We start from the raw sequence: 18,999 nt of genomic DNA, 5'->3' as shown, positions 1-18,999 counted from the left end.
AGGTCCGCCTGAAAAACTGACAGGCGGGCCTGAACGGGTCGTCAGTGTGAAAGGGGCCTTACTGTAACACAAAGGTCTAGTTAGGGCCTTACATTTTCACTGTATTTTGACAAAACGCACCCGCCACTGAGATGTATGGAACAGAACATAACCTTAGTATAGCAGGTACCATATCTCTTTGGAGAACATATACAACAAAGCATTCACAGCACACATAAAAATGCCTACATTATGAAACACAAAAGTGCTTATTCCTCTATTCCTAGACTTAAAAGAGAGGTGTGAGATGATGGGAAACAAAACAAAAAAAGAAAACATACATTCCCACGTATACAACTGGGCAATCACACCAATGCTCCTGAACTAAGTAAGCAACTGCTGATCGCTCAGTTCTTGGGTCCGCTCTGAGCAGAGAGCGCTGGCTGTCATTCATCGCTCTGTGCTCTTTCCCACCAGCACCCACTGGAATGCCAGGCTGTGGAGAAGACAAAAGTGACTGTCTCAGGTTCTGTGCTGAGAGGCTGAGCTGCGATCAGGCATCCAGGTGGATCCTGACATTATTGTTGGGATACATACAGAGACTGGAGCAGTTTGGTTACATCAGCCAAAAATGGGCTTCAGCAAAACATTTTTTTTTTGTGGGGGGGGGGGGGGGTGGTTGGACAGAGTGGCGAAGAATTAGAACACCTGTCAGATTATATTGCTGTCTGTGCCCCTGTTAGAGAGATCCAACCTCTCCCTATTGTCCTGTTTACCATTATCATTGGAAAATGAAAGTAAAAGAAAATCCCAAATTGTGGATTGACACCAGAACATTAATAGAGGGGATATCTTCCAATGAGGACACTAGTTCTGGTGACACCCCAGGATTCCCCCACTTTGGAGGGATTTCTTTCTCACTTCCTGCTTTGGCTATAGGACAGGAAGTGAAGGAAAATCTGCCAAATGAATCACATTAGGCAAAAAAAAAAAAAACCTGACAGGGGTTATAACCATCCCTTACGCTAAAAACAGATTTCCCTTTAGTTAACAGGCATTTATCCCCTGCAGTCTTTTTGCGTAATTCCCAGAGTTCAACTTTATTATCTGCCTGGAGTTTTCCTCCAGTTCTTATTAAAAACTTAATGTTTCTGTATGAAATATGCACAATTTTGATCTGCTTATGTTATAGAAAAATGATATTATGGGGGTTATTTACTAAAGGAAAATCCACTTTACACTGAAAGTGCACTTGGAAATAAAGTCGCTGTAGATCCGAGGGGGACATGCAAGGAAAATAAAAAAACAGCATTTTAGCTTGCACATGATTGGATGATAAAATCAGCAGAGCTTCCCCTCATTTCAGATCTACCCCTTAGGCCGCGTACACACGGGCGGACTGTTCGCCCAACCTTGTCCGCTGAACAGTGTTTGGGCGGACAGTCCGCTCGTGTGTGGGCTTTCAGCGGACAGTTTCAGCGGACAGTTGGACGGACAAAGTCTTTCGGAAATTCCGAAAAACTGTCCGCTGAAACTGTGTTTGAGCGAACAGTCCGCCCGTGTGTGGGCCTGTCCGCTGTACTTTCGAAATGAGCGGACTGTTCCCGCTCGGAAAGTCCGCCCATTTCGAGCGCGTGTACAGGTAGGCGGGGCCCGCGAGGGAGACGTCGCGGGCTCCGCCGCCTGGAATGGGCTTAAAGGGGAACCCCAACGCCGAAAAAAATCGGCGTGGGGGTTCCCCCCAAGTCCACACCAGACCCTTGTCCGAGCACGCTACCCGGCCGGCCAGGAAAGGGGGGCGAGCGAGCGCGCCCCCCCCCTCCTGAGCCGTACCAGGCCGCGTGCCCTCAACATGGGGGGGTGCCTTGGGGAAGGGGGGGGCCGCGCGGCCCCCCCACCCCAAAGCACCTTGTCCCCATGTTGATGAGGACAAGGGCCTCTTCCCGACAACCCTGGCCGTTGGTTGTCGGGGTCTGCGGGCGGGGGGCTTATCGGAATCCGGGAGCCCCCTTTAAGAAGGGGGCCCCCGGATACCGGCCCCCCACCCTATGTGAATGAGTATGGGGTACAATGTACCCCTACCCATTCACCTGTGAAATAAAGTACAAATAAAAACACAACACAGGGGGAAAAAATATTTTATTGCACAGCCGGGGGTCTTCCGTCTTCGGGGGTCTTCTCGCCGGACTCCTCCGCTATGTGTGTGTAGCTCTTTTGCCAGCGGAGGAGTCCGGCTTTCTTCCTCCCCGCCGCCGGCCTCTTCTCCCGACTTCGGGGGTCTTGTCCCCCTCTTCGGTTCTTCTGCCGGGCCACCGCGCCTGGTCCGGTGGCCCGGTCTTCTGTCGCCGTCTTCCGTTCTTCTGTCGCCGCCTTCGGTTCTTCTGCCGGGCCACCGCGCCTTCTTGTAGCTCTTTTACAGGCGGTGGCCCGGTCTTCTGTCGCCGTCGCCGCCTTCCGTTCTTGTTCTTCTTCTTGTTCTTCTTGTTCTTCTCCAGGCGATGTTGACTCGACGAGCTCTCCGGCCGGAATGCCGGGGACGCGCTGTGCGGTCACTTATATAGTGACAATGGGGCGGGGTCACATGGTATATGTCACATGGGTTGGTCACATGGGTTGATGTCACATGGGGACTATGACATCGTAAGGGGGCGGGGTCACCATGTGACATCAACCCATGTGACATATACCATGTGACCCCACCCCATTGTCACTATATAAGTCACAGCGCAGGGCGGCTCTGGCATTCCGGCCGGAGGGAGCGACGTGTCAACATCGCCTGGAGAAGAACAAGAAGAACAAGAAGAAGAACACGAACGGAAGGCGGCGACGGCGACAGAAGACCGGGCCACCGCCTGTAAAAGAGCTACAAGAAGGCGCGGTGGCCCGGCAGAAGAACCGAAGGCGGCGACAGAAGAACGGAAGACGGCGACAGAAGACCGGGCCACCGGACCAGGCGCGGTGGCCCGGCAGAAGAACCGAAGAGGGGGACAAGACCCCCGAAGTCGGGAGAAGAGGCCGGCGGCGGGGAGGAAGAAAGCCGGACTCCTCCGCTGGCAAAAGAGCTACACACACATAGCGGAGGAGTCCGGCGAGAAGACCCCCGAAGACGGAAGACCCCCGGCTGTGCAATAAAATATTTTTTCCCCCTGTGTTGTGTTTTTATTTGTACTTTATTTCACAGGTGAATGGGTAGGGGTACATTGTACCCCATACTCATTCACATAGGGTGGGGGGCCGGTATCCGGGGGCCCCCTTCTTAAAGGGGGCTCCCGGATTCCGATAAGCCCCCCGCCCGCAGACCCCGACAACCAACGGCCAGGGTTGTCGGGAAGAGGCCCTTGTCCTCATCAACATGGGGACAAGGTGCTTTGGGGTGGGGGGGCCGCGCGGCCCCCCCCCTTCCCCAAGGCACCCCCCCATGTTGAGGGCACGCGGCCTGGTACGGCTCAGGAGGGGGGGGGCGCGCTCGCTCGCCCCCCTTTCCTGGCCGGCCGGGTAGCGTGCTCGGACAAGGGTCTGGTGTGGACTTGGGGGGAACCCCCACGCCGATTTTTTTCGGCGTTGGGGTTCCCCTTTAAGCCCATTCCAGGCGGCGGAGCCCGCGACGTCTCCTTCGCGGGCCCCGCCTACCTGTACACGCGCTCGAAATGGGCGGATTTGCCTCCTCCTTACGTGGGCGAGTCCGTTCATTTCAAAAGTTGAGCGAACTGTTTGCCCAACCTTGTTCGTCAAACAGTCCGCTCGTGTGTGGGCAAGTCCGCTCATGCAAATTTTGAGCGGACTGTTTGACAAACTGTTTGCCGAACAAGGTTGGGCGAACAGTCCGCGCGTGTGTACGCGGCCTTAGATTTAGAGTGACTGCACTTCCAAGTGCACTTGCAGTGCAAAGTGGATTTGCCTTTCGTAAATAACCCCCACTGTGATGTAAAATGATGTTAATAGATATAAATGGGAGCAATCTGATGTAAATAAACTGATGGTAACTGATACAAAGCACATAAAAGGCAAAGAAAATGGTTTTGCTACTTTCTCAAACGTGCTTCTACATGTGAAGGAAAACAAGCCCTGCAGAAATGAAGCAGGAGTCCATGAACATAAGGTGAAAGACTACTGATCTGGACATTCTTTGTCTACAGATTATTCATCGACTCTGCTGGCCAAGATTCATCACTAGAAATTATAGCTGTCAGTTAGATAACTAACCCTGCAGGGGTGAGGTTTCCTGACCTGCTCCATAGGCCTGAACATGAATGGTGGCACATGGATGGATCATACCTGTATATACAGTATGGATGCCCTGTAATACCTTAGGCCAACTTAAGGCAGACCCACTTGCATGATCACCTTCTAAAACAACCCATTCAGTTTAAATTAGAAATGAAAGGCAAAACATTTGTGTACAGATATACAAATACATTATTATCTTTTTTTTCCGTTTTTTTTTTTCAATTTATTTTATAATTTTATTTATTTTTTAATAAGTGATCACATTCCCTCTGTTCTCAGCTGCATAAGAGCTGGGGAGGAGAAGCAGAAGCACACTGAGCTTCCCAGTGAATGGCTGTGCAGCTGGGGCATGTCAGGACAAGTTTGATCATACTAAGTTCCCAGCATAGCTAGAGAACTGACCACACTGTGCTCTCCTGCTTAGTATGGTCAGTTTTTAATAGGAAAGTAAGGAGACTAACAGGAACACCAGGGATTTCACATAAAGGAAACAATACAAAAAAAACAGTATACTTTCTCATACAAGTACACGGTACAGCAGGCACATATCAGAAATATGAAGTGTTGGAGTAGCAAACGCTTTATTTAACCAGACTACACTAATGCAATCTCATTAGTAAAACAAATACAATTAGGCCCCTTTCACACGGGACGGATCCGTAATGATCAGCCCTGTGATGATCCGCTTGCTCAGCGGGGATCGCTCCGTTTATCCCCGCTGAGCCGGCGGATGACAGGGCGGTCCCGGCACACTGTGCCGGGACCGCCCTGTCAGATCTCCGCTCTGCTCTATGGGGGATCGGATGAACACGGACCGTCTGTGCGTGTTCATCCGATCCGCTCTGCAGACGGATAGAAAAATAGGATTTTCCTCCGTCTGCAGAATCGGACCATTGTGGAGACGGAAGATATCAGGTGTCTGCGGAATGCATGTATGTCCGTATTTCATCCGCAAACGGATGGATGAAATACAGACATACAGTTCGGATGTGTGAAAGGGGCCTTATTAGTAGTTACATTCGCCCCTCTACCCTGTGATTTTGCAAAATCAGATCTCCCTGTAAAGCACAGGTGAGGTAGCCTTTCCAGGGGTCAACTGTGAGGCACTGGCTACGTCACCAGTATCAGTTTCCAGGAAGTGAAATTATTAAAAATATAAGTAAAATAATGAATAGTTTATTTTACATAGGACTTGGAGATGTTTGCTTTTATTTATTTTTTTTAATCCAGAAAAAAGATTTATAGAAAAAAAGCATAAAATAACTAAAAGCCCAACAGTTCACTTTACTGTTTGTACATAGACTTGAAGATGTTTAAAGTGGTTGTAAACTCTTACAACCAACTTTGACCTACAGGTAAGCCTAAATTAAGGCTTACCTGTAGGTCCAAGAAATATCTCCTAAACCTACACGGTTTAGGAGATATTTGCCGAAAGACAGGCACCGCTGTCTACGGCACATGCGCCGTAGACAGCGGCGCGCAGGCGCACTGAGCGCGCCGCTGTCGACGACGATATGCCGCGAGTGGCAGCTCCCGTGCACATGTGCAGGAGTGAAGTCATCGCGGCTTTGCCAAATGACAGCGGTGGAGCAGCGAGACCCACCGAGAAGATGGATGCTTCGGACTACAGGGGACAGCGGTGACTTCGCTGGCTCCTGTGTCAGGTAAGTGACACATAATGAACTACTATGCGATGCATAGTAGTCCATTATGCTTTACCTTTGCAGGGAATCAAAGAGGAAGTAAACCCATCAGGGTTTACTTCCTCTTTAAAGATCAGCATGCATAGGTGCTTGCACCAGAGATTTCTAGCTTTGGTAGGGGTGAGTTTACATTAAAGTGCAGCTTTCCCCTATGGTGCAGAAGCAAATTTTCAAGAAATCTGGGGATCCCCCCCAGAATCCATACCAGCCCCTTATCCGAGCATGCCGCCTAGCAGGTCAGGATAGAGAGGGGACAAGCAAGCGCCCCCTCCCCTGAACCATAACAGGCTGCATGCCCTCAACATGGTGCAGGATGGGTGCCCCCCGAGGACCTTTCCCCCAAGTCGATAGTGAAAAGGGCCTCTTCCCGACAACCCTGGCCGGTGGTTTATATTTTATTAATAAAGGCGTTGTCAAAAAACTTTTTGTTGGGTTCCTTTTTACATTTCACTGCTTTTTGAGGTGAATGGGTGGGGCTACGATTTACCTGATACCCTTTCACATGGGGGGGGGGCGGATTCCAGATTCTGATAAGCCCCATAAAGCATCCCCCCCCCCATGTTGAGGGCATGTGACCTGGTATGGTTTAGGGAAAAAAAGTATAAGATAACAAAGCCCAACAGTTCACTTTACTGTTTGTACATAGACTTGGAGATGTTTAGAAATCAGCATGGGACAAACAGGCTTTGTTGCACTCAACGACTGGTCGGTGTCGTAGAAATCCCAACTATTTTGTAGGCCAGTTTCAATTGACATATTGCAGCATCAGAATCCCCAGCTACAGTAGCCACTCATCTTATTCAACACAGTTGCTGACAGTCATGGCACACTGACAATCTGTAGCTGTACAGATAAGTAGCTAGCTACAAATGTTGAAAGAAAACAAGCAGAGAGATTTGTTACAGATCGCTGCTAAAAAGTAGCTAGTGAGCCATGGCCCTGAATGCTGACATTTCCGCCCAAGGCTATATTCGCCATAATAGCACTGATGGGCCTAAAGGTAAGGAGAACTGAAGGGGGCAGCACAAAATCTCAACATGTAAAACTTTCCTGAGAGGAGTCCAAAGACTCAATACAGTTCAAGAAACATAAAACCACCTCTCATTTCTCTTGTTATTTTGTACAGTTAAAGCGGTATTAAGCCCAAAAGCATTGTGATATTGCCTCTTACCAAATCTTAGATGCAATGGCTCTATTAGTTCTCTTTTTTAGGCTTTTTTTTCTATTTTCATCTGGAGATCCAGCAATTAAAGGGGTTGTAACCCTAGGTTCACACATATGAGTTTTTTATTGCGTTTTTCGCAACGCACTACAGTCCATTTAACATGGTTTCCTATGGTAAAAGTTCACATCTATGCGTTTTGCAGCCAATGCGTTCTTGAATAGGGTTGGGGACTTATTTCCCGCGATTTGCAGGTAATAAACTTCAATGGAACTGCACCAGAAACATGAGTGTTGTGTTTGAGAAACAATTTTGTGTTTTGCGGTTTTTATTTCAACACTGTATATAGCCGACAGCTGAATGTAAAAAAATAAAGTTGCCAGAAAAAAAAAAAAACAGCATGGGGTCCCCACCCAGGGCTATACCAGGCCCTTCAGGTATAGTATGGATTCGGACCCCCACCAACATTTTATAAAAAAATGGAGTGGGGTACCCTCAAAATCCATACCAGACCCTTATCCAAAAATGCCGCCCGGCAGGTCAGGAAAGAGAGGGGACAAGCAAGCGCCTGAACCATACCAGGCCACATGCCCTCAACATGGGGAGAGGGGATGGGAGTCCCCCCAAAGCACCTTTCCCCAATGTTGATGGGGACAAGTGCCTCTTCTCGACAACCCTAATATTTTATAATAAAGGACTTGTCAAAAACGATTTTGTTGGGTTCTTTTTTAGATTTCACTGCTTTTTAAGGTGAATGGGTAGGTGTATTTTGTACCTGATATCCTTCCACATGGGGGGGCAGGATCTGGGATCTTCCAGATTCTGATAAGCCCCCCAAAGCACCCATCCCCCCCATGTTGAGGGCATGCGGCCTGGTATGGTTTGAGGGGGGGGCACTCACTCGTCTCCTCCCTTTTCTGACCTGGCATGCTCGAATAAGGGTATGCTATGGATTTGGGGGGGACTCCAAATACATACTGGACCAGAAGGGCCTGGTATACACCTATATAGACCTGGGGAAGGACCCCACGGTGTGTTTTTTTTGCAAGTTTTTTTGCAAAATGTGCCTGAAAAACAAATCAAGAGCATAGTACCTCTGATTAATCCCAAATAAAGTTCAGCTGTTCTAGTAGGTCTTTCCTGACATTTTCTTAGTCGCATTCTACAGCAAAAGCCATGGTCCACAGAGAGCTTCCAATGCATCAGAGGGATCTCATTGTTAAAAGGCATCAGTCAGTGGAAGGAAGGAAGTCCTCATTAAGTGAAGAAAATATGGCACAACAGTGACATTACAAAGAACTGGACGCCGCTCCAAAACTGATGAAAAGATAAGAAAACTGGTCCGGGAGGCTGCCAAGAGGCCTACAGCAACATTAAAGGAGCTGCAGGAATATCTGGCAAGTATTGGCTGTGTGGTACATGTGACAACAATCTCCCATATTCTTCATATGTCTGGACTATGGGGTAGAGTGGCAAGAAGAAAAAAATCCAAGCCTGGCTAAAACACAAAACACATCTGAAGTCTCCCAAAAGCATGTGGAAAAATGTGTTATGGTCTGATGAAGCCAAGGTTGAACTTTTGGCCACAATTCCAAAAGATATGTTTGGGGCAAAAACAACACTGCACATCACCGAAAAAACACCATACCCACCATGAAGCATGGTGGTGGAAGCATCATGCTTTGGGCCTGTTTTTCTTCAGCTGGAACATGGGCCTTAGTCAAGGTAGGGGGATTATGAAGAGTTCCAAATACCAGTCAATATTGGCACAAAACCTTCAGGCTCCTGCTAGAAAGCTGTACAAGAAGAGGAACTTCATATTTCAGCACAACAATGACGCAAAGCATACATCCAAATCAACAAACACATGGCTTCACCAGAAGAAGTTTTGGACTGGCCCAACCATAGCCCAGACCTGAATCTGATTGAAAATCTGTGGGGTTATCTGAAGAGGGCTGTGCACAGGAGATGCCCTCACAATCTGCCAGATTTGGAGTGTTTTTGTAAAGAAGAATGGGCAAATATTGCCAAGTCAAGATGTGCCATGCTGATAGACTCATACCCAAAAACACTGAGTGCTGTAATGAAATAAAAAAGTGCTTCAACTAAGTATTAGTTTAAGGGTGTGCACACTTATGCAACCATATTATTTTATTTTTACTTCCCTCTACCTAAAAGATTTCAGTTTATTGTTAAACTGAGTTGTACAGTTTATAGGTCACATTAAAGATGGAAAAAGTTCTGAAATGATTTATCTTTGTCTCATTTTTTTACATCACAGAAATCTGACATTTTAACAGGGGTGTGTCGACTATTTATATCCACTCTATATCTGAAAATCGATCAATCCTTATGTACTGATGGCCTATCTCATTTCTCAAATCCCGAAAATGTCAGGACAGTACAGATACACAAATCACCCCTTTTTGGAAAGTAGACAGTCCAAGGTATTAAGTAAGAGGCACGGTGAGTTTTTGAAGTTGCAATTCACAATTATTTGGAAAATTAAGAAATAAAAAAAAAATTCACAATTTTTATTTTTTTTTGGTCTGTGGAATATACCCAGATTTTTTTGTTTTTTCACCAAAGGAAGGTAGCAGAATAAAATGTAACCTAAATTTATGAAGAAGTATTATTTATTATATTATATATATTTATTACATTTTGTATTTGCAAAATCTTTATTACAGAAACAAATAAAAAATTCAACTTTTTTCCGAAATGTTCGGCCTTTTTACATTTATTTAGCAAAAAATGAAAAAACCCAGTGGTGATCAAATACCACCAAAAGAAAGCTCTACTTGTATAAAAAAAAAAAAAAGATAAAAATACCATCTGGGTACAGTGTTGCATGACCGCGCAATTGTCATTCAAAGTGTGACAGTGCTGAAAGCTGAAAATTGCCCTGGGCAGGAAGGGGGTGAAAGTGTCTGGTATTGCAGTGGTTAACTAGCAGTAAAAAGAAGTTACCCCTCCTGCATAATGAATGTGGCTTTGAAATTGTGGGACTTAATCGTGCGATTTCAAAGCTGCATGTCAGTGTGCGACTTTGAAGACATTTGTGCGGCTTAATGCACAGATGTCTATGCGAGTCACATCCGAAATCGCCAAATGTAGTGCAGGAACTACTTTTTCAAATCGATGCGTCACTGCAAAGACGGCATCAAATCACATGACAAGTCGCTCCAATGTGAACGAAGGCTTAAAGCGGCATTAAACCTGAACCAAAAATGTACTATATTGCAGCTTACCAATCATTAGATGTGGTGGCTGCATTTGTTTTACTTTTCTAGGCTTTTTGGCCCCTCTGTTTTCACCTGGTGATCTGGCTGGTAACACCCCTCCTGTATTAAAGTGCCTCCACTCTGGATGAAAGAGCACAGGGGGCACCTTTGTCAGCATTGTTAGCCTGGGGGGGAGTGTTAAATGTATTAGCAGATTTAGATACACTAACAAACTGACGACAAACTCCAGCTCACACTTTATAATCAGTTACAGCAATTTTTTTTTTCCTTTTGGAATAAAGGTTTTTTGTGAATAAATAAAAGCTGGGCACTGTTAGCACCCCTCTGTTATAGGTAAATGGTTTGTCTCAGCCCTCTAACAGCTGCATCTGCAGGACAGCTTGTTCTGTTGAAAAACAACAGATTTAAGCTGGATACTTACTATACAATTTTCTTTGAATTTAACAAAACCATATAATATGAGGTCAAACCTAAACACTTTCAATTTGTTTGGAATCAGGCAGACCCGTGCACTAAGTAGTTGAAGGTAAATTTAAGGGCCAGTTCACACCACATGCAGTCCAGTGCGTTTTTTTCTGCATCAAAAACGCATGGAAAGTAAGTTATATGGTTTTCAATGGCATAGTTTACACTAGGGCTTGCAGTTCCAGTGCGTTCCAGATCTAGAAAAAAAAAGTAGAACATGCTGCATTTTTTCTGCACTGGACTGTACTGGAACGCTGTAAATCGCATCAAAAATGCAATGGAATGCACCGGAACGCACCTAAATTCACCAAAAATGCACTGCAACACACTTGTCCTTATTTAAGGTTAACAAAAAAGAGGGGGGGAAGCACTGGACACGCACCAAAAACACATCAAAAACTAACTGGAACGCATTAAAAATGCGCTTGCAGAAAAGCCCCTGGAACGCATCCAGACTGCATTACTATGGTGTGAACTGGCCGTTAGGCTGGCCAAACATGAGTAATTTATTTTTCCATTCAACCAGAGGGTACTCTGCCTTCCCTGCCATCAGAATACACTGATCAGCCCTGCCAGCTATATCCGCTGGTGCTGACTGAGAGAAAATCTTCCAACTGGTGGATTGTACACAAGTCAATTGAAAGAGCCCCGGTTCACACTTGTGCGATGCGGATCTTGTGCAGGTTCCCACATCGCACCTGAATCACTGGCGGTTCACAATGACATCTGCGAACCGCTGCGGGTGTCAATATAAAGTTAAAAGAGAAGTATGGTTTTTTTTTTCCCAGATTCATACTTACCTAGGTGGATGCAGGATTGATCCAATGCTGTATCTGTCCCCCGATCGAACACCGCTGATGGCTCGGTTCTCCTGAGAGGAGAGCTGTTGACTGTCAATCAGCATCTCTCCGCTCTGCTCCTCCACGTTCATTGGAGCGCTGAGTTGTGGAGGCGCAGGGAGTGGCTCGCTAGGAGGCTGAGATGGGGGTCAGTCCAGGCAGCTGGTGGATCCAGACTTTATTGTCGGGATGACGCAGTGCCTGGACAGATCTGTGTGACGTCAGCAAAGATCAGGCTTCAGTCCACGCTCTGCTGAAAATGGGTCACAGTAGTGCAAAACGAATTGCACTTCTGTGACCCACAGGAGAAACCCAGCCTATAAAGAGCTCAGGCTGGACTTCTCCTTTATCGACACCCCCAGATCGGTTCGCAGACCGCAGTGCCAAGGGTGCAGAAATCGGATCGCATAGGTGAGACCAAAAAAAAAGGGTCCTGCACCATTTTGGTGCGATGCGATTCACAGACATCGCATGTGATCTGCACAGCAATGCGGTGCGAATCCCATGCAATGTCTGTGATCACACAAGTGTCAACCCAGCCTTACTCACGATGTACAACCTGCCTCCTCGCAGGTGGACCCGGTCCTTATTCCATCTCTGTAACTGATACATTCTGCTGGAGAGCTTGTTCTTTGAAAAAAAAAAAAAACAGACTTGCTGGGTGGATCCCCAGATGAAAACAGAAGAAAGAAAGACTAAAAAATAAATAAAACGAAGGCAGCCATCACATCGAATAATTGATAAGCTGCGATATAATAAAGGTTTGCTTTTGAAATTAATACCGCTTTGTGCAGGAGCCTGGAGTTGGGCTTTAATGCGGCCTTGGCTGCAACGCGTCAGAGAATGTGTGTGTGGGTGGACAGAAGAGAAAGAGGTAAGTACCAGAACTGGAGGGTGCCTTCTACACAGCAACAGGAGGGGGGGATGGATTTTCCTCCTCCAGGTTTCCATCAATCATGCAATTCTACAAAACAACGAGCAGCAGAAGGAAGCGTGGAGGTCTCCTACATATATACATACATACATACATACATACGTGTGCTGCACAACAAAGGTGACGCACACGGGGCTCTGCACCATCCGCAGCACACCAAAGGAGAAGAAGGAAAAGTCCATGGACTGATCCCCTATACAGGAGACAAAGGCAAAGCTCTCGTACAGGAGGCTGATGCCATTAGCTGGGATGTGTGTCAGTGATATGTGTACACCTATCCAATGCACATCACATCTGCAAAACTGTCATCAAACTTCCACCCCCCCCCCCCAAATCCAAACAGCCCATACCCCCTGCCAATCAAAATAGCCCAGACCCCCCCCCCCCAATCCAAATAGCCCAGATCCCTCCATCTAATCCAAACAGCCTAGACCCCCCCATATCTAATCCAAACAGCCCAGACCCCCCTCATATCTTATCCAAACAGCCCAGATCCCCCATATCTAATCCAAACAGCCTAGACCCCCCCCCAATCCAAATAGCCCAGACCCCACTCCCAACCCAAATAGCCCAGACCCTCCCCCCATATCTACTCCAAACAGCCCAGACCCCCCCATATCTACTCCAAACAGCCCAGACCCCCCATATCTACTCCAAACAGCCCAGACCCCCCAATCCAAATAGCCCACACACCCCCATCTAATCCAAACAGCCCAGACCCCCCAATCCAAATAGCCCAGATCCTCCCCAAACCAAACAGCCCAGACCACCCCCTAAATCCAAATAGCCCAGATCCTCCCCAAACCAAACAGCCCAGACCCCCCCCCCCCCAATCCAAACAGACCAGACCCCCCTCTCCTGTGCTGATCTCCATACAGAGGTGAAAGCATGCATCCAGTAAAAGCCCCTCTCATTCTCATTCCAGCACCAGATATTTCTGATCACAGTCCCTAGAAGTCCCCTCCATAGAGAACACTCACCCTCCTTCACCATCCGCTAACCCGACACAAAGTTTTCCATCTTCTGCAGCTGCAACTTGTCGGCGATGGCCGCTGCGCCTTCCAGCCTTCCAGGCGATCGGAGGAGTACAAAGGACGAACGTTTTGTTATTCCCCGAGCAGCGCTCCAGACCTTCCTTACCTCCTTCCCTCGGCGAGTCTGGGGAATGTCTAGGAGACATGGTGTGGTTCCCACAACGACACGCCTTCTCTCAGGCTAACGCACCAATCCCGAGCCATAAGGGGCGCTCAGATTTGCATACAGAGTGGGCTCCAGCCAGTCCTCGCTCGCGGGGCGTGTCCTGTAGAGTAGCGTTGAGAAGTGGATGGTATATAGAGCGGTGCTGTCGCTGACTGTGGTCCGATCTCCGCAGTGAGTGGAGGTGTGAGGACCTAGGTATGTAGATGGAGCACCTAACGGAGGAACACCTCTGGAAATACAAGGGCAGTGCAGGGGCTTTTTAGGTAGGGGGTCATTCACACAACAGGGAATAACGCATGGAAAATGCACAAGTGTTGCTGTAACAGTGACACAACGTGTGTTAATGCGTTCCACTGCCTTTTTACATGCTTGTTTACATGTGTGGCGCTGTCCACCACCCCTCTGAGGCGCCATCTACACCGCGTGACATGAAATGTGTGATATCATCTTGGCGGGCACACTGCGGTGCCATAGATACTTTAGAATTAATGGCACAACCCCCACCTTGTTTCACACCTATGCATTTTTTTTGTGTGTTTTGCAGAAATGCACAACAATCTAATCGCTTGCCGACCAGCCGCCGTCATTATACTGCGGCCGTTCGGCTCGTTCCTGCAAATCACCATACCTGTACGCCGGTCCCTTTAACAGCTATAGCACCTGCACAGCGGACGAGCTGATGCACGTGGCGGGCAGCCATGATGTCCGCTGGCCACCCGCAACCACTCCACAGAGAGCCAGAATGGGGACCTGTCAATGTAAACAAACACCATTCTGTCAGGGGAGTACAGTGTGATCGTCTGTTCCTATTGATCAGAAACTTCCCTGCCAGTGTCATTTATACAGTAACCAGTGCATTTTTTTGCACTGGTCGCTGTATAAATGTCACTGGTCCCAAATAAGTGTCCGATCTGTCCGCCGCAATGTCACAGTGCCACTAAAAATTACGGATCAAAGTGCCAAGGGAACGTCTGCCTCTCCTTGTTGTCCTCCCAGACATTATTGGGGGGGGGGGGGTGTTGCTTATAAGCTAATGTAAAGAAGAAGTTTAAATCTGTACGTAGATGCACTTCATGAATGCGCCAAATGTACAGTGACACACAGAACTATATGGCGTTAAAAACTGGCAGTAACACATACAAAACTATATGGTGTAAAAACTGGCAGTAACGCACACAGAACTATATGACGTTAAACTGGCAGTAACGCACAAAAAACCATATGGCGTTAAACTGGCAGTAACACACACAGAACTATATGGCGTTAAACTGACAGTAACGCACGCAAAACTATATGGCGTTAAACTGGTAGGAACGCATGCAAAACTATATGGCGTTAAATTGGCAGTAACACATCACAGAACTATATGGCGTTAAACTGGCAGTGACGCACGCAAAACTATATGGCGTTAAACTGGCAGTAACGCACACAAAACTATACAGCGTTAAACTGGCAATAATAACGCACACAGACCTATATGCCGTTAAACTGGCAGTAACGCATGCAAAACTATATGGCGTTAAACTGGCATTAACAAGCTCAGAACTATATGGCGTTAAACTGGCAGTAACGCACGCAAAACTATATGGCGTTAAACTGGCAGTAACGCACAGAGAACTATATGGCGTTAAACTGGCAGTAACACACACAGAAGTAAATGGCGTTAAACTGGCAGTAACACACACAGAACTATATGGCGTTAAACTAGCAGTAGCGCACACAGAAGTAAATGGCATTAAACTGGCAGTAACGCGCACAGAAGTAAATGGCATTAAACTGGCAGTAACACAATCAAATAGACGGTATTCAACTGTCACTACGCTGAAGCTATCTGAACTGTCCCTACTCTAAAAATACACTAATGTAAAGATTACTGACACAGTTTATTATACTACACTGAAACTATATGAGCTTTCCCTAATCTACACTAAAGAATGTATGTATGAATGATACGGTCTCACTACACTACAGTGAAACTATCTGAGCTGTCCCTATTCTAGCTGCACACTATGCAAAGCTGAATGATGGTCCTCCTCACCACACGCATACTATCACTGACACTAAACTAATATTCTACACTGACAATTGAAGCAAAGTAGCACAGTATAGCACACTAACTAATAGCACTGAACAGAGCCCTGTTCCATCTCTCTCCAGATCAAAATCACACTGAAAATGCCATTGAAAGAATACTTTTATACTGTGGGGATAGAATGAGCCATGATTGGATAAAGTCATGATGACAATGTCCAATCATGACTCTGACAGTGCTCTGTGCCCTGATTGGCTAAAGCTTTCACTGCTTCAGCCAATTAGGGCTTGCAATGCACTGTTCAGCACCGCAATGCATTGTGGATGGTTTGGTGGGCGAACAAATGGTTGAACGACCCGTTTGTTCGGCTGTTCGCCAAACGAACGTTTGGCGCGAACTTATGCCCGGGCCGAACCGTTTGCCCATCCCTATTCAGTATCCCCAGAGGTGAGTACAGCCAGAACCTGGGTGGGTCGGGAACGTGTACGGTGTTACAATCTTTACTTTAAAGCAGAACAGAACCCTCCTATTCTTTACAGCCAAGGAAGCTGCTTCTGTTTGATCTGTAACTTCCATGGTGCTGCACATGTGATCAGTTATGACTCCAGCTATTGGATGGCTTGACAGTTTGGTTGAGAGCACACGCAAATGTGACAGTTAGCGTTCCCGGTGTGCTGGGAATGTCCCCATAGCAAGCACTTGCTATGGGGATATGCGCAGGAGAGGAGGAGTGGACAGCGTCGAGAGGGGACCAGAAAAGAGGAGGATCAGGGCTGCACAGAGCGGGTAAGTATAACCTCTTTTTTATCTAAAAAATTGTTATTCTAACTGCTTTAAGCTTCATGCAGATGGCTGTACAGCATTCAGACCCTGTGTAACAACTCTCCAAGGATTTGCAGCTGCCTCATATAGCCGCCCGCTGAAATGAATTAGAAGATGTAGCTGTATGTGCCAGGGGTTGCATAAAGGGCATGCATATGGACATATGCTCCTAATGCTGATAGTGTGCTTTTGGAGCATACATTCATGGCAATGCCCAACGCATAACCTCTTATGGCGGCCATACACTAGACAAAAAATTGTTTGAAAATCTGTCATTTCGACAGTTCGTTCATTTATCGTCTCGTTAATGAGCGCAAATGGAAAATCGGTTGTGACGTTTTTGAGCCGAAAAATCGAAGTAAAAGTTTGGAAAACTTCGGCCGAACGGACAACAAATTGAAAGGTTAATGTGTTTCTCACCCGAACAGTTTGCACTGGACTTATGTGACAAAACGAACGAAAAACTGATTAATTTATGTCAGTTGAACAATTTATCAATCAAATTTGGGTCATTACAAGATGGCAAAATTGTTTGCTCTCATGACCATGGGGGTTATTTACTAAAGGAAAATCCACTTTGCACATGAAAGTGCACTTGGAAATAAAGTCGCTGTAGATCCGAGGGGGACAAGCAAGGAAAATATAAAACAGCATTTTAGCTTGCACGTGATTGGATGATAAAATCAGCAGAGCTTCCCCTCATTTCAGATCTACCGCTTAGATTTACAGCGACTGCACTTCCAAGTGCACTTTCAGTGTAAAGTAGATTTGCCTTCTGTAAATAACCCCCCATGTGTTTTTTCGAAAACTCGTTTGAATGATTTTTCGACAGGTGTATGGCTAGCATTACAGCTATATCTTCCAATTGCTCTCAGTGGTCAGCTGCAGGTCACAGGAATGTGATTACACAGGCTGTGCATGTTGTACAGCCTGTACAGCTGTGGGCATGAAGTCTGGTACCCTAATTGCACCACAGGTGTGTTAAATTGCAACTTATGCATTGCATTGCAGTGCTATGCTATAAAAAAAAAGGTGCCCATGCTCTGGGGCGGACTGACAACTCATGGGGCACCCGGGCAATAGGAGATTATGGGGCCCCCGGGCAATAGGAGAAGATGATGGGGCCCCTGGGCAATAGGAGATTATGGGGCCCCCAGTCAATAGATTATGGGGCCACACAGTATACACACACACACACATACAGTATACACACACAGACGCACAATATACACACACACACAGTATATACACACAGAATACACACACACAATGAAAAGGTACTGGAGAGGCGGGGCAGCTATAATCTTGGGATTTAAAAAAAAAACACAGATTTTTACATACTGTCCCTGGTTTTATTGAGGCTGGCAACCCTGATGGGGCCCCTTATTAGCATGGGGCCCTCGGGCAGTGCCCTAGTGCCCGAATGGTCAGTCCGCCCCTGCCCATGCTTCACACATATTGAAGCCCATTGAAATAAATGGGCTGCTCTAAACATGATGCACCAAAAACACACACACACTGTCACACCATAGGTAAGAACAGAGCCTGAAAAGCAATTTTTTTGGATCGCTTTTTAGAGGCAATTGACAGGAGGCCTAGAGGTGATTTGTCAGCTCCTGAATGTCTTTTTTAACCAGCGACAGCCCGCTACACCTGCACATCTGTTTTAACCAGTGACGGTCCAGTTGTGGCACTGTTCTTTTCACCAGAATGAGCCACATTTGGCAGCAGTACTATCTGCCAAATGTGACAGGTTGTATGAATTTCACCACACCACAAATGTAGAGATGTGCACTAACATGGGTGCTGGCCATTTTAACATGGAGCTTGTCACGGGGAGGGGGAGGGGTGATTTACAATTGCAGCTCAACTGTCATTACAGCCCCTCACCCAAAGGTGTGAACAAAAGTTGAGTTTTTTGTTCTGCACAGGCCACATCAAAGGTCAACATCCTAACACCTTTTTTTTCATATTAGGCTAGATGCATTGTTCTGACACGCTTTGACGTTGTGTAAAAATACATGCAAGCTGCATTGGTATGGTGTAGGGCCCATAGAAAACAATTGTTTGCTATGCGTCCTTGCATTGAGCATGCATGTATGAACGAGCCCTAGGTTTACAGTAGTGTAGCCTTGAGCTAAACCTGTAATGGTTTTGAAGTATATACTATTTATTTGGGGATATTTTTGTCCATATATCGTTTTTACACGCTGTATGCTTGCTGTTCCATATTTTGATTCCTGGTTTTCAAAAGGCTTTTCAGTGGCCATCTATGTAACACTAGATTTATAACGGGACAAAAGGGGCAATTGCACTATATACCCTACTGTATTGCCCCCCTCTATTCAAAAATATAATATTTAAAAATAAATATTATTATTATTCAAATTA

At 46.5% G+C, this 18,999-nt stretch overlaps 1 protein-coding gene across 2 annotated transcripts in view; it reads right to left on the bottom strand.

The window, feature by feature from the left end:
• TIAM2 (TIAM Rac1 associated GEF 2) overlaps positions 1–13,709 on the bottom strand; it is a 437,269-nt gene extending 423,560 nt beyond the window's left edge. For both annotated transcript variants that reach the window (XM_077486237.1, XM_077486240.1), the window contains exon 1: positions 13,535–13,709. The gene's annotated coding sequence lies outside the window, so the exon portion shown is untranslated. The remainder of the gene's footprint in view (positions 1–13,534) is intronic.
• Positions 13,710–18,999: the final 5,290 nt, after the last annotated feature.

This window comes from Lithobates pipiens, unplaced genomic scaffold (assembly GCF_037356315.1).
Source record: "Lithobates pipiens isolate NorthernLeopardFrog02 unplaced genomic scaffold, aLitPip1_a1.2 Scaffold_18, whole genome shotgun sequence".
NCBI classification, from domain to species: Eukaryota; Metazoa; Chordata; class Amphibia; order Anura; family Ranidae; genus Lithobates; species Lithobates pipiens.
This window is presented reverse-complemented; position numbering and strand designations above follow the sequence as displayed.